The sequence below is a fragment of the Canis lupus genome, chromosome 12 (genome assembly GCF_048164855.1).
Source record: "Canis lupus baileyi chromosome 12, mCanLup2.hap1, whole genome shotgun sequence".
Taxonomy (NCBI): domain Eukaryota; kingdom Metazoa; phylum Chordata; class Mammalia; order Carnivora; family Canidae; genus Canis; species Canis lupus.
Genome location: NC_132849.1, coordinates 40,985,600 through 40,998,936, shown reverse-complemented (window position 1 = coordinate 40,998,936; position 13,337 = coordinate 40,985,600). Strand labels below are relative to the sequence as shown.

The following is a 13,337-nucleotide window of genomic DNA, read 5'->3' as shown; positions in this document are numbered from 1 at the left end:
TGGATTGTTTATCTATTTCCTTCCAACAACCTGAGGATGGAGTTTACTAGAACGCAGCCTTCTTGAAGATAGCCCCTAATAAATTGGTCTTTATTCACATATAATGTCATCTACATGGAAAAATCTTACTAAATACACACACACACACACACACACACACAAACCCTAACACAAAAACCTACTAAAACTTAAGTGGAGTTCAGCATGGCTGCAGGATCTAAGATTGTTATACAAAACTCAACTATAGTTCCACATACTAGGAATGAATAATTAGAAATTGACATTTAAAATATCACTTATATTAGCATTAAAGAATGCAAAGTATAGGGATAAATCTGACAAAAGATGTGCAAAACCTGTTCACTGAAACTACAAAACCCTGCTGAGAAAAATTAAATTAGACCTACATAAACAGAGAGGTATACCATGTTCATGGATCTGAAGATTCAATGTTAAGTTGGCAGTTGTCTCCAAATCGACCTATAAATTTAACAGTCAAAATCCAGCAAGTTTTTTTGGCAGAAATTAACAATCTGATGCTAAAAATGCTGTGGAAATACAAAGGATCTAGAATATCCAAAACAACTTAGAAAAAGAACAAAGTTAGAGGACCCAAATCTCAAATTCAAACCTTATTACAAATCTACAGTAATCAGAACAGTATGGTATTGGCATCAAGATAGGCAAATAGATCCATGAAACAGACGAAGGAGTCAAAAAATAGACACAAATATAGTCCATTGATTTTTGACAAAATTGCCAAGGCAACTCAGTGAAGAAAGGAGTCGTTTATACATATGGTGCTAAAACAGTTGTGTAGCCATATACAAATACCCCTTGGGGACAGAAACAAAGTCTTCACTCCTGTTTCCCATTGTCTCCATGTAAGTTTCTAAATAGAATAATTAATCATTTAGAAAAAATTTTTTTCTATACTTGGCCAATTGCTTCAATACTGTCCTCACTTTATCCCAGTTCACCTCCTCTCTCCCTAAAGGAAGAGCAACTTCACTATGTTATTCAGGCTGACTTGCATTCAAGGCCTACTCAGCCCCTCCATATGTAACTTGGGGCCAATTTCTTAATGCCAATTTCTTAATGTCCAGCATCTGCAGCATTGTTTTCCTAGTACCTCTTTTTTTTTTTAAGACTTTATTTATTTATTCATGAGAGATACACAGAGAGAGAGAGAGAGGCAGAGAAATAGGCAGAGGGAGAAGCAGGTGCCATGCAGGGAGCCCGATGCAGGACTTGATCCTAGGACCTGGGACCACTACCTGAGCCAAAGGCAGATACTCAACTGCTGAGCTACCCAGGCATCCCTTCCTAGTATCTCTTGCACAGGGATGTGAAGACTGAGTACTCAGGAGGTGCTCCATAAGTCAAGATTTATTCCCTCTTCTCCTTAAAGATCTGGCAGTTAAGAAACCAACCCTTGATTTCCTGTCCCCTGCTTTTAGCTCAGAATCACTTGTACACATAGAGTCAAGGGAAACTGCAAGGTGAAGACACCTCCTTACCTGCAGATATAACTCCTGCAGTCTGCCCCTCATCACCATGAGGGAGAGAAAGCAGGGAAAAGAAGAGAATGTTAATATCTTCTTTCCACCAAAGTATTGGAGAGAAAAGGGAGACACCTCCTACCAAGGTAGGCCTGATGCCTGGCTCATTATTAAAGAGATGATCCTTGGTCAGAAGCCTGTTTGAAGTGATGCTTGAATTTTGTGTAGACTAGGGAGAGATTCCAGGTGGGAGTGACAGCAAGTACAAAGGCCCTGTGGCAAAAATTGACTTGATTTTTCTGAGGGATGTATCAGAAAAACATGGCTGGAGTAGAGGGAAAGAGAAGTAGCTGAGGTCAGATACCACAGAGCAGAGTTTAGAATCACTATTGCCCATTGTGAGAAGCCCACTGGGGGAAGGAGGTTGACTTATCAGACATCCTACCCCCTGGAAATCCACTGGGTCAGCCCACCCAAAGCTGTCTAACCCCGTGGCAAATTGCAGTCAGTATCAATTTACCTGAGGCACTGCCACATCCTATAGGGGCAGCTGGACCATCAAGTGAGGGTTAAATTAAGTAGAGTTCTACTTGTATGTCTGTACTTCAGTTCCTAAAAAGTGTGGTTATGGCTTAAGAGAAAGGGCTGGGAGACTAGACTCCTGAATCTGTAGCTCAGCCCTGCCTCTTACTAGCTGTGTGACCTTGGGCAATTTACATTTCCTCTCTGTGCTTCACCTTCCTCTATGAAATGGATTCCTACTTTACAGGGTTGTGGTGAGACTTAAACACCTCTCTCCGAGTAACATGCTTAGAACCATACCAGGTACATAGTAGGTGCTCAAAACATTAACCATTGCGGTAGACAGAATAAAGATGTCCACGTCCTAATCTCAGGAACCTATGAATGTGCTGGTCCCATGGTAAAAGGGGCATTTAAGTAAGGTTGCAGGTGGAATGAAGGCTGCTAATCAGCTGACTGGAGTGGGAGGCCCTGGGTTATCCAGGTGAGCCCAATCTAATCACAACGGTTCTTACCACAAAACCGGTAAGCAGAAGAGTGAGTGCCAGAGTCAGAGAGAAATTCGAAGGTGAAATGTTGCTGGCTTTGAAGATGGAGGAAGGTCTACTAACCAAGAAATGCAAGGGGCCCTAGAAACTGGGGAAGACCTGGAAATCATTCTCCCTGAAGCCTTCAGAAGGGATACAGCCCTGCCAACATCTTGATTTTAGCCCAGAGTCACCTATTCTAGACTTCTAACGAGGTAAGATAATAAGTTTAAGTATAAACTAATACAGCTGTTATTGTAAATATGATGAGGATACAGACTCCTGCAGGATGGCAATGAACGGGAGAAGGTCCTAGCCAGGCTAAGGCCGCTGTCTGGCCCTGGAGCCCATAGAGTCCTAGGCTCAGAGTCTACTCTGGGTGTCACCAGGCAGAGGAATCTGTCAGATGGGAGGCGGGAGGCACCACTGCACCAGACCGAATAAATTTGAAGCTGTAAAGCCCTTATTTCTACAATTTTGAAAATCAGTGATTAATGTAGGAGTTATTTGTCAATATAGTCTATGAAGCAGAATTATTTACCAAAATACTCCCTTCTCTTCTGTCTGCATGGAAGGTTCCACTTTGAAATGCAATCCATTTGGAATACTTGCTTTGCCATTTCCAATTAGAAAAACATGAATTCTCTTTTGTCTGGTACTGGCTACGATTTACACAGCTCACAAGTGGGCTACAGGTTGCCTTCATTTCTTCAAATTCTCAACAGTTTTTGCAAAGTGTGGGTTTTTATAGAGCTGGGTTTGTTTTTTTTGTTTTGTTTTGTTTTGTTTCTGTAAAAACTCCATTTAGCAGTGATGGATATTACACAAGATGGTGGAGTTTGGGATCTCATTTCAGATCCCATCACAGAGGCAAATAATTATTTGCATTTTTGTTTCCTTCCAGTCATTGTCCTTCTTACTTACCAGAATATACTCAGTGAATATAATTTTCCCCATGAAGTGGGTGTTTTTAATATTATTTACAAATAAGGAAGCTGAGGTCAGAAGGCTTAGGAATATACTGACTATGGAACCAGAAAAAGCAGAAAGAATGCCCACTATTCCCACTGTGGGAATCAACAGTGCTGGTAAGTAAGAGCTGGCTTTCCAAAGGGGTGGAGGGAAAGCCCTGAGTTGCAGCATTTGCCATCTCCCATGCTGTAAATGTTCTCCTGTGGCTGATTCATGGGCAAGCTACTCAGGCTGGTGGAGTCTCAGCTTCCTTTTCTGCAAAATGAACAGAACTCCAAACCAGGGCAGTGCCGAGTTCAGAGGACCTCCTGAAACCCCAGTGTCCTTCACCCAGAAAAGAGAACCAGCTCCAGAAAGAGGTATCTGGTACAGTATTATTTCAAACTGAATCATGAATCCTGATTGGGTTGTGAAATGGATTTACTTGTGGATTGCAACCAGAATCTTTAAACAGGGAAAACTAGAATAGAATAGGAAAAAAAAAAAATCAGTGTGCAGCAGACATGGCAAGATTGTTATTCTCTGAAACCTTTCATTCTGATGTAGATATGGATGTGTATACTGGGTCATTTAAAAAAAAAAAAGAAAAGACCTTTTTCTTGCCACCAGTCACAGTCTAAGCAGTTTGAGAGCCACTGACTTGGAGAACCTGGCTTGCTAGAAAGCAGTGCTTTTATCTCCTAGAGCTGTGGGGTGTGAGAGAGGCTGCTAGAACTAGCTTTCCCTCTTCCCTGCACACGGAGTGGGGTGGAGGAGTAGGGATGAGCCCGGGAAGGTCTCAAGGCCCTTGACCGCCTCCAGGGCCAGGGGCAGGCTCCAGGAGCCCCAGTTGCCTGCTTGTGAGCACTGGCGGAAGGAGAGAACCTCACAAGAGGGAGGAGGAGGAAGCCATACAGGAAACCGTCCCTGTGAGCTCAAGGCTGCTGGAACCCACCGCAGCAGCAGCAGCAACAGCAGCAGCAGCAGCAGCTCAACTACCAACAATAGCACCATCAGATAAAAATAACTCGTGGGGTCTGCAGCCTTGCTGTGCAGGGCAGGGGCATGCTGTCTAGAGGGCGGAGATGTCACCGGCTACGGCTGGGGTCGTGCTGCTCGGCGTCCTGCTCTGCCTTGATTTTCTGATTGCTAATTAGAAGGCAGTTTTCCAGCTGGCGGTCACTTGGGCTGGTGCCAGGAACAGGGCTCCTTGCCCCAAGGGTCTCTGTCCCCTGCACTCTTGCATGGGGTGATATTAAAAAAAAAAAAAAATCACTCCTGCTAATCAATCCTGCTTGAGGTCTGTCTGGCTGTACCACCTCTCTCAGGTGGACTCTCACTTTACAAGAGAAGGGCTTACCTGGAGCTTGTCTTCCACAGGGGGATGTTCAGGGAATCCTAAGGGCAGAGGCTTTCCCAGCAGCCCTCAAAGCCTCTCCGTGGGCCAGGGGGTGGGCTGACCCAGGGCTGATCCCCAAAGGCCACGCTCCGGGCTGCAGAGACAGGCTCCCCGGGTCCCCCCCAGGCCACACTGCCAGCCGGCTGCCCTCCCACACACGGGAATGGAGGGAGGAGGCCAGGGTCACGCCAAATGTTATTTTTACTATCACAAAGCCTATTGAGAACCCATAGCCAGCTCTGAAATACAGAGGCCAGGCTCTCCTGCTTGCTTTGGCCTCACGGCTTAGGAGGCTCCCCTGCCCATCCCAGAAGCACCCACGTCCCTCACGGACTAAGGCCTTCACAGGCACCAGCTCTACGGTTTGTTCCTGACTTTCCTTCACTTCCGTAGTACTTTTTAACCTGAAGTATATAGGTAGAATTCAGGGGTGTGGGTGAACTCGGATTCACCCTATATCTTAGGTGTGAAAATTAGCCCTATGTCTTCATTAACTACAAAGAGGAACTTCGCATTCCCTGCTAGAGGGTGCAAGGGCCTGTGCAGGGATCCCAGGGGGGCCCACTCAGCCATGGTTGCTGCAGGCCTCGCAGTCGACCACTTGTCCTCGTGGCTACTCAACATCCCACCTGCTGCTGGATTTCGGTAGGTCAAGCGTTAATGAAAGAGGGCGTCCATGACTGGATCACGAATGCTTTCCAAGAAAACCTTTTGATAGCACTCTCTGCATGATGCATGTTCTTTCGGACTCTCCACGTCTTATTTACATGCAGAAAGCCGCCTTCTGATATGAGCATTAAAACTTCAAGCTGGGGCAGCCCAGGTGGCTCAGCGGTTTAGCGCTGCCTGCAGCCCGGGGTGTGACCCTGGAGTCCCAGGATCGAGTCCCACATCGGGCTCCCTGCATGGAGCCTGCTTCTCCCTCTGCCTGTGTCTCTGCCTCTCTATCTCCCATGAATAAATAAATAAAATCTTTTAAAAAATAAAACAAAACTTCAAGCTGAAGGATCTGTGGCACAAAAGGATCAGGAACCCCCAGAGACACTGATGCAGCCCCCACCCCCCAGCAGAGCTAGAAGAGTGTGCAAAGGCAAGGAAGCCTCACCCATACCCCCGAGGGCTCAGGGCCAAGAAAAGTACCAATAAGCAACTAAAAATTGCAAGCTAACCTGATGGGCGCTGCGAAGGTGGAGGCTGTTTAGCCCGAAGGCGGTTGGCGAAACGCGAGGACCTCGAAGGAGGTGGCCGCTACCTTCTCTCAGGCTCTCAGGGGATTCTCAGCTACTTCTGGCCTAAGAGGAGCGCACCCACCTACTTAACCTATCATGGGCTCCTCCTCGGGGGCTCTGGGTGCAGGTGGCTTCTTCCGAGGCCTGCTCCATTCCCCCAGCCAGCCCAGTGTCAGGCCTGGGAGCAGGCTGCTGCTGAGCTGTCCCCACTGCCTTGGCCCGGGATATTTCCCAGAATACTGAACTTTTGGTGGCAAAACTGGGAGTCCTGGGCAAACCGGTCACCCTACTTGGAAGCCAAACTCTACCCTTTTCTCCTAGGACTACTTCAACTGCCTGGAACTTGGGTCCGCTTCTCACAAGCACCTTCTCTGTTTGTCCACCTCGATCTGTGCCTGTCTGTCTGGGTCTCTGGCTCTCCTTCTCTCCCCCTCGACCCCATTTCTGCCTCAGCTCCCAAGCTCGCTGAGGTCCCCAGCTCCTGAGGGTCAAGTGACTTGAACTTTTCAGTCTCCTGGGGCCTGCTGCGAGCACCACTGGCTCTTTGTGTTTAATTGGGGTATAATTTACATAAAGAGCTCAATTCCCAGGTGAATAGCTCAGTGAAGGTTTATACACCCATAAAACCACCGCCCAGGTCTAGATCTTGAGTGCTATCACACCCCAGAAGGCTTCTGAGTGCCCCTTCACTGTCACTCCAATGGGTCCACTATTCTGACCCCTGCTACCTTCATGTCAAGGGAGTCGCGCACTCTGTACCCTTTAGGGGCACACCTGTCCTGAAGCTGCTGATGGTGTCAGTGCTGGGAGAGGCCCCCTTCAGCAGGACCCCAAAGCCAGGGTGAGGGGATGGGGGGGTAGGACTGAGCATGCAGGGGAAACACTAGGTCTTATGACCTGAGGGAATAAGTAGCCTCATTTTCCAGTAAGGACACCAGGAATTCGAGAGAGATGGTTCACTTAGTCCTTCATTAGGAACATAGACTTTAGAAAAGAGGCAGAATTGGGGTAAGAACCCAGAATCCCAGGGCAACTTCCTTCCTCTAAGCCACACGGCTGCCTTCAGAGGGGGAAAGCCAGGACCAACCCCTGCTGGTTAGACGGTTGTTCCCTGGGAAAGAGTGAGTGTGCATCCTCTGTTTCTGCTTCTCCCCCTGCCCAGATGCCCCTCACACCTGAACACCTCAGTCCTTGCTGCACATTAGAATCACCAGGGGAGCTTAAAAAACAAAAAAACAAAAAAACAAAACCAAAACACCTCTCAATGCCCAGGGCTCACACCCCACCCCACACCCCCACTAATGAAATCAGCGTGGCTGGGAATGAGACCCAGGTGCCAGTATTTTTAGAAAACCCTCAGGCAATTCTAATATTCTCAGCCAAGTTTGTGAGGAAGAAGCTCTTCTCAGACTTTTACCATGTGTATGAATTTTGAGGGGGCTCTTGTTAAAATGCAGATTCTGATTCAGGAGGCCTGGGGTGGCCTGAGATTCTGCATTTCTAACAAGCTGCTGAGTGAGGCCAATGTTACCAGTCCAGGGAAACGGCCTGGAGGAGCAAAATATAGAGGACCATTCTGCATCCCAATTTTTCTTCATAGAAATCTATTTCTCAGTGATTCATTTTCTAGTTTGTCTTTTAAACAAAAGCGCCGCCTCCTCCCCGCCAAAGTAAATATGTTTACCCACCTTTACCAGGGAAAGGGTGCAATGATTCCTCATGTGCCAAACATAGTCCTCAACAACTTTGAGGATAAAGAGGTGAAAAATATGAAACTATGGAGTAGAGACATATCAGAAATGGAATATCTAGTCTGCATCTAGTTGGGGCTTCGGAAGCACACAGGGAAAAAAATGAGAGGGGTACAATGTTCAAAGAAGTGGATGAGAATTTGTCATAAATGATTACGGCCTCCCATGGATTTGAGAAGGCCACTGAATTCCTCCCTCTCAAAAGAAGGAGATACACACCCAGACACAACAAATTAAAATATAGAACAACTGAGACAAAGAGGAAATCCTAAAAGCAGCCGGAAAGAAAAAGAGCATTAACTTCCAGGGATTTAATGCTAAAGTGACTCCTGAACTCCCTCCCCACACCCAAAACAAAGCCAACTCTGAGGAGTGATAGCCCACATTTTAATGAGAAAGTAGCTCTCAGTCCCATAAGATTTTTCTTTAAAGATTTTACTTATTCATGAGAGACACAGAGAGGCAGAGACACAGGCAGAGGGAGAAGCAGGCTCCCTGTAGGGAGCCTGATGTGGAACTCAATCCCAGGACCCCAGGATCATGTCCTGAGCCACCCAGGCGCCCCTCAAGTCCCATAGTATTAGTGGCAGTTTTAAATCCAAGGCACCAAGGCTCTTTTGGGTGAAGTATCTATCCCTCTCTCCCCACCCCTTTTTAAAATTGTGACTTCTAAGCTTTGAATCTAAATGAAATTGACCTTGGGGTGCAAACCTCACTCAGTCTCCAGTACAAACTGAACCAGAAAAAAGTCCATGTTAAAAATCTCACCTCCCGTCTCTTGCTCACATGCAGAGCTCTGATTCCTTGCCCTGCACAGTCAGACCTTCACCAGAACTTTCTTCCCAAACACCCCTTCCATCATTCAGCACTGTTACTGCCCTACCCCACCCCAGCCTGGCCCCACCATCACACCCGGGGAATATGGTAGGGCTTCTCACCAAAATGAGAACGGCTTTTTTTTTTTTTAGTCATGAGGGAGAAGAGAGAGAGGCAGAGACACAGGCAGAGAGAGAAGCAGGCTCTATGCAGTGAGCCTGACATGGGACTCGATCCTGGGTCTCCAGGATCAGGCCCTGGGCTGAAGGCAGCGCTAAACCGCTGAGCCACCCAGGCTGCCCAATGAGAATGGCTTTAAACAGCCCACAAAAGAACCACCCAGTCTTGCTATGTGTTTCTGTCCTTCCCCCAATACCACCAGCTAGGCTTAGGCTCTGGGATCCTGCCGCCTAAGAGAGTTTCCCCCCAGAAGTGAGGGCAATGCCATAGTGCAATGCCAATCTGAGGGTCTGTCCTCCTGTCCCCTTACCTGGAGGAAGGCAGATTTTTCCATCAGGCAGCAGTGACACCCAGCAGGCCCCTCCCCCTCCCAGCTCCTCTTGACCATTGTCATTTCCCGGCAGGAACTGGTTGACCAGTAAAGTGAGTTTGCTTTGGAAGCTTGTGTCTCTACAGCTGGTGAGGTGGAAACCAGGAGCCGCTACATGTGAAATCCATGGGAAGCTCTACTCCATTGCTACAGCTGGGCATACAGGGCCACCAGGAGGATTGAGCAGTGACCCTTCCTGAAGCATCGTATCTCTCCTACCAAATGTGTGCAGCCCAATACACCTGTAAAGATTGGGTATGCATAGCACCTGGCATTCCATATGCATTCAGGTTCAAGCAGCTCTTACTGTTGTGAGGATTCCATGAAATGATATACGTGGAAGGAAGGGGACAGTTGGCTCGGCTCTGGGCCCATAGACGGAGCTCACCAAATGTTATGTTTCTTACCCGTTCTGGATGACCATTTCTCTGATGCACAATGAGCCATTTCCCTGCTCTTTCTTCATACCAGGTGGCAGAGGAGTGGAGGATGGGACGGGTGGTGGTTAGGCCTGAGCTCACAAGCTTCCAACCTCTCCATGGGACCACCCTTCCCAGACAACCCCCTATGACTATTTGTCCCTGCATCTTTGCTACAATTCCTGGGACGGAGAAGCCTCTGACCTTAGCCTTGGGTTGGTTATCTTAGCTGTTGGGGGCGGGAGAGAGAAAAATGGTGGCATGTGGAGTTGTTCACGATGACTCTAGCTTGCAGGCTGCCACGGATAATCACCGTTTATCAGCTCATTGGAAAAAATGACTACAGTTGCATTTCACACATCAACAAAAAGGAAAAATAAAAACCCCATTGGAATGTCTGAGTCACTCTTCAGAGCCTTGAAATTACCCATTCGTTATGACCCTTTTCCTTACTGGCTCCCGTGTGGGGAAGCATAGGGCCCTGCAAGCTGCCATCTGCCTGATGCTTGCCAGCCTGGCCTGAAGTCCCTGCAGATCGCCTACAACTCTATTTGGGGCTTAAAATAGACTGGGATCAGTAGGGCTTGGGGTGGGGGCGGGGCGTCATTCTTTTATGAGCTTGGTTCTCTGGGCTCAGTGGTGACTTGGGTGTGCCATTTACACGCACAGAAGCTGGGAGGAAGAGGAGGGATCACAGTCAACAAGTCGATGTGCTGTCACTTGGTGCGAGCATCAGTGCACAGATGTAAAGCTTGCTTGCTTAAAAACCAATTGCTTCACTTAAGAAGGAGGATCGAGCAGTGACCCTTCCTGAAGCATCATATCTCTCCTGCCAAATGTGTGCAGCTCAATACACAATTCGAAGCATTCTGTACACGTACTGGGAACTGGGTATAGGTCAAATACTGGTCCCTAAATTCACAGGAACAATGGTTTTAAGAGCATTTGGCCGGGGGGTAGGGGTGGGGTGGGGTTAGTTATGCACTGCTTTGAGAATCCAATGGGACCTGTAAACTTTTCCCCTACAAATACCAGCATATTGCTTGCCATTTCCAGGGAATTCACAGGCTCCCCTAAGAGACATGGGTCCCTAGAAACATGCTTGTTATCCAGGGAAACCATGTGGCAAGTTTGTCAAGTGTCCTTCTGTCCTGGGACTCCCTCATCCCACCCCTGTTGTATGTTTTGTAAGATTCATCTTGGCAAATAGGGTTTGCTCATGGAAGGAGAAGGAGCTCCCACACTGAGGCCCGTGGGCCCCCATTCCAGGCCGTTGTGCCCCCACAGCTCTCCTTTCATACCAAAACTTTCTTTCCAAACCAGGCAACCGGATTGGGCCGAGCTCAGCACAAAGTGCCCACTGTCAGGGCCTGGTGGGTAACCCGACCTCTCACAGGTCATTCCTCGTGCCACCAACATTAAGAACATCTAAGTTCTCTCAGCCAAGCCCATAGCCCTGGTCCCCCAAAGGAAATGCTATTAGAAGGCAGGGAATGGCAGGTTTCCAGGGTGAAAGTGCACGCTCCGTGATACTCAAGGCTTTGAGAATCTTGGCTACCATCCATGCAATCTGCGGCTACCGTGGGTGGTGAGCAACAGGTCTGGGCTGGAGAGGGCTGTGTTTACAAAGCACTTTCATGCCTGCCTGCCTGCCTGTCTGTGAACTTCGGAATGCTCATCTACCGCAGCCATTGCAGTAATTGTCAGCAATGGTAATAAAACGATGTCTTACTTCTGTAGGACATTTTGCCCCATGTAAAGTGCTTATGTATATATTCTCTTATTGTGGTAGAGTCATAAAATGGGCCATTTTAACCATTTTTAAGTGTCTCACTCAATGGCACTAATACATTCACAGTATTGTGCAACCATCACTGCCATACATTTCCGGAACTTTCTCACCATCCCACGCAAAAGCTCTGAATGACCTTCCGTCTCTACAGACTTGCCTATTCCAGGTACCTCGTATAAGGGGAGTCCTTCAATATTTGTCCTTTTTGTGTCTGGTTTATTTCACTGAGCCGGATGTTTCCAGATTCATCCCTCTGGCCCGTGTCAGCATTTCCCTCCACTTTATGGCTGAATAATATTCCATGGTGCCGCATTTTGTGTGTCCATCTGCCTCCAGATGTTGACCTGGTTTCCGCTGACGGTGCTGTGAATGTGAGCAAATAAGTATCAGTGTGAGCTGCTGCTTGCACTCCTTTGGGGTATTACCTGGGAGTGGAATTGTGGGCCACATGGTGATTTTATTGATTTTTCCTATTTATGTTGCAATAAACAACTCTTACTTGATTCTACCTATTTGAGACATGAGGCTACTGAAGCTCAGAGAAGGGGAGGAAATAAAATCACTCGAAAGAGGTTTTAACTTCAGGACTGTAAATACTCCCGTTGCCTGGGGCTGGGACTGGGGGAGGCAAGTGAGGCATCTGAGGTGCAGAATTCAGCAGGACTCGGTCTCAGGCACGCATAACCCCTCATCATGAGCAGCTTTGCCACTCAGCACTGTGCCTAGGGCCCAGGGCAGTTTTAGGGGCCATTAAAATGTTTTATTTTAAAATCAGAAGAAAAATGTGAGTAAAATCTAGTGTGGATCATAGTGGTCTTTTGGTAAACTCAGTTTGAAAATATAATTTTAATATATATATTTTAAGAACAAAGGCAAAAAAAGTGCCTAGGGCCCTGAAAGCCCTCACGGTTCCCATCCTGAGAGCTACTCTCCTATTCAGAGCACAGGATTTAAGGAGACTCTCATCTCTAGAATCCTGCAAGGACCAACCCTCCACTGTCACTGATCCCAGAGTGTATGCCTCCCGAAATTTTGTGCCCAAAGCACCTGGCTTCCCTCACCAGAAGCCTTGCCCTCCCCCTGGGTCTTGACCAAGCTGGCACTCTGGACAACAATGTCTCTGGCCAAGTTTTCCTCACTTGGTAGCACACCTGTGTTACTTAGGGTAGGATCGAAGCCAAGGGAAGCCAGGCTTAGTCATTTAAAGGCTAGATGTGTGCCCATTGGCCATCACCAGGAGGGATCGTGGTGAACCCTACACCATGACCACCTTCACTAACAGCATTTACAATACTCCCTCCATTTCATCGAGTTTGTCACATCTGTAGTTGTTTTACCTAGAAAGCTGCTGTTCGTGCTCAATCCCAAACCGTTAGCTCATTCTGCCAAATCATAAGCACTAGACAAGGAAAGCTTTCCTTCGTAAAGTTCTACTCTGGGTTCACAGTCTTGGTTTTTCATCCATTCAAGGGAGCCCATCACCCCCCGTTCACGAGACCATCATTTCACGTTCACTGGTGTGGGCAGAGGGCATTTGGGAAGACAGGATATATTTCGCTGATTAATGAGTACATTTGGCAAGTCTTCATGGAGCACCCATTCTATGCTTCAGCCCTGGGGACACAAAAGTGGACAAGACAGTAAAAACTCCCTGCCTCAGTGGCGCTCACATTGTAGGAGGAGGATAGAGACCGCAAAAAGTAAATGACAAACCTCTAATGAGCCCAGTGGTGATGTATAATGGAGGGAAATAAAGCCGGGGTAAGGAATGTGGGAAGGGGCTGGGAATGCATTGTAGATTAGGTGGTCCGGAGAGATCTCAGGGACCAGTTCCGTTTCAGCAAAGACCCCGGCCGCATGAAGGACCAAGCCATATGGA

At 47.6% G+C, this 13,337-nt stretch overlaps 1 long non-coding RNA gene across 1 annotated transcript; it reads left to right on the top strand.

Annotated features, from left to right (window-relative positions):
- Positions 1-3,684: 3,684 nt before the first annotated feature.
- LOC140600716 (uncharacterized) lies at positions 3,685-10,064 on the top strand. Its single transcript, XR_012003880.1, has 2 exons — positions 3,685-3,882; positions 9,282-10,064. It is a non-coding gene; the product is annotated as an uncharacterized lncRNA (long non-coding RNA).
- Positions 10,065-13,337: the final 3,273 nt, after the last annotated feature.